Genomic DNA, 2,500 nt, shown 5'->3' with positions numbered 1-2,500 from the left:
AAATACACACACACACACACACACAGCATGGCAGAGATTCACCAACGCAGGCCCACACAAACACACCTGCACTCAGGCCAGGCGCCATGACAACAACCCCTAGGGAGCTATTGCTAAGTCACCCCCTTCATGTCCTCCGATGTCCTTCCCAAACTGGACCTGCTGTGTGTGTGTGTGTGTGTGTGTGTGTGTGTGTGTGTGTGTGTGTGTGTGTGTGTGTGTGTGTGTGTGTGTGTGTCTTGTTTATCAATCCTACACTCAAAAGAATCCAAATCAAGGCTCAGTAAAACCTACATGGCTGTCGAGTCTGTTTTACCAAAGCTAAAACTCTTTACAGTTATTTTCTTTTGGGAGATGTGTGCTTCGTGTGGAGGCTGGAGCTGAAAAGAGGAAACAGAGAGTCGAGCCAAAATGAGAACAAACGCAGGCCTAAGTCACTCATAACCAGTTTGTTTTAGTTCAATGTTTTTCATTTAGTCCATAACAGACAATAAGAAAAAATACATACAGCATACATTTCTCATGGTAGACCTGACTCTCACAGTCCAGTTTAACTTAAATCTAAATCCTCCTTCCTGGAAGCCTCTGTAGACCAACCACATCCCACATTTCATAGTCTCAATGCACAGGTCTTAGTCGAGCTCTTAAGCGTCATGCTTTGCCGTACAGTATGTTTACGCATGTGAGGGCTGCTCGGGGTGCAGTGGGTGGCTGCATTAAATATGCATGAGGCACGGCTTAGTCCCCTCGATGTCTTAGTGCGCTGTCCAAAGAACTGCAGGAGCAAGAACCAACTGTTTCTGATAGCTCTAGTCCGGTCTCAAGCTCTCCTCTAGGCTACAACTAATGAGTACTAATGAGTGTTTTCATTACAGATACATCAGTGTTAACGGCATTAATGGCAGTAAACCGATCCGGTTTAAGGGTTAATCTGTAGAGGAGGTGACTGTAGGTCACAGTTATTCCTATATGGATCAATGCAAGGAGCACACACTCACACACTCTCAAACTCAAGATCACACCATCTCGTGTGTAGTCTCATATTAATACTCTGTTTCAAATGCACATTTTCTTTCTTCCTCTCTTCCTTTTCTATTTCAGTCACACACTGTTTCTCTCTCACACACACACACACACACACACACACACACACACACCCTGGTCAGCAATATGTTTCTGGAGCTGCCGGCCATGCCTGGAGGAAATGTGATCTGACTCATAAAACATTGATGGGAGGATATCTTTAGAAGCTTCCTTTCCTCACCTCATCACAACCAAAAACCAGGCTTTCCCCCCCATCACCCCTCCACCCTGCTTTCTGTTCTCTCGTTCCTCCCTCTCCCTGTCCCTTTCATCTCTTCCCTCTGCAATCCTTGGCTGGCCTGGGTTTAACAGTAGCTGGTGTTCATTTTAACCTGCGCTGTGAACCGAACAGACTCTGGTTTCCTTCCTCTTTTCAGTAGGGCTGAATGGTCTGTAAAAATGTCCCGATTAAGCCCGTCATCCTCTGCCGAGGAGAAACCTATTACAGCCGGGTTGCTTCATCCTCACAGAGAGGAAAATCTCTTAATTGTCCCGCCGTCCGTTTCGAGTCGTTCTTTTCCGGGTTTAATTGGATTCTGAAGCTGCCGAGCGGAGGAAGAGATGTGTGAAATGGAAAGTAATAGAATGTACTGCAGTTGCTTTGTGAGTGTGGATACAAGTGTGTGTGTGTGTGTGTGTGTGTTTGTGTATGTATTATAGTGTGCAGTAAGGTGAGACACCGTTTCTGTCTGCCTGTTTCCAAGATGTTCGGCTGTGTGTCTGTCAGTGTCTCATGCAGAGCGTCTGGCTGTCTCTCTCCTTATGTACGGGCCTCGGAATATTGATGAGACAATTTGGTCTCCGAAGCCTTTTTAGAGCCGGTGTTTTTCTGTCTGTCCTGAAACTGTCTCTGTCCTATCTCAATCTGAATAGTCACAAGGTTTAATAACAGCAACACGACTTTTCCTTAATAACTCAGCTCTACATGGATTCATGTGTGAGCAGCGTTCGCTCACTGCGAGACGGATGTCGCCAATTAGATCCAAATCACGGCAATTTTCCACAACAGAATGAGAAGATGGAAGTTTATGTGGAGGAGAGGCAGTGACGTAGTTGTAACCTGCGTCACTTCGTTGATCCAGGGTCAGCTTCTATTGTGAACTAAAACCAGTAAAGTCATGTCAACGTTAACAAGGATTCAAAATATAATTCATGTTCTTTTCAATGTAATTCAACCAGGAAGGGGTTGAAAAAACCCTTTTTTTATCTTGTCCTTTGATGATGGAGACAATAACACAGGAACACGTAGGAGGCAGAGACCGTTTCTGTCATCTTTCTTCCTTTACTGGAAGCTCTTCTCGGGCAAGACAGCGAATAAGCCTCTTTCCCAAAATGCCAGTGTCGTGATGAGTTTGGAGGGGACATTAGAGGTGTGTGTGCGTGTGTGTGTGTGTGTGTGTGTGTGTGTGTGTGTGTG

The 2,500-nt window shown here is 45.4% G+C and overlaps 1 protein-coding gene across 1 annotated transcript in view; it reads left to right on the top strand.

Annotated features, from left to right (window-relative positions):
- poln (polymerase (DNA directed) nu) overlaps window positions 1-2,500 on the top strand; it is a 31,043-nt gene that overhangs the window by 18,936 nt on the left and 9,607 nt on the right. The gene's annotated exons all lie outside the window — the stretch shown is intronic.

The sequence above is a fragment of the Anarrhichthys ocellatus genome, unplaced genomic scaffold (assembly GCF_004355925.1).
Source record: "Anarrhichthys ocellatus isolate YVR2014 unplaced genomic scaffold, GSC_Weel_1.0 scaffold11, whole genome shotgun sequence".
In the NCBI taxonomy this organism is placed as follows: domain Eukaryota; kingdom Metazoa; phylum Chordata; class Actinopteri; order Perciformes; family Anarhichadidae; genus Anarrhichthys; species Anarrhichthys ocellatus.
The sequence above is the reverse complement of the archived record's forward strand: the minus strand, read 5'-3'. Positions and strand labels throughout refer to the sequence as shown.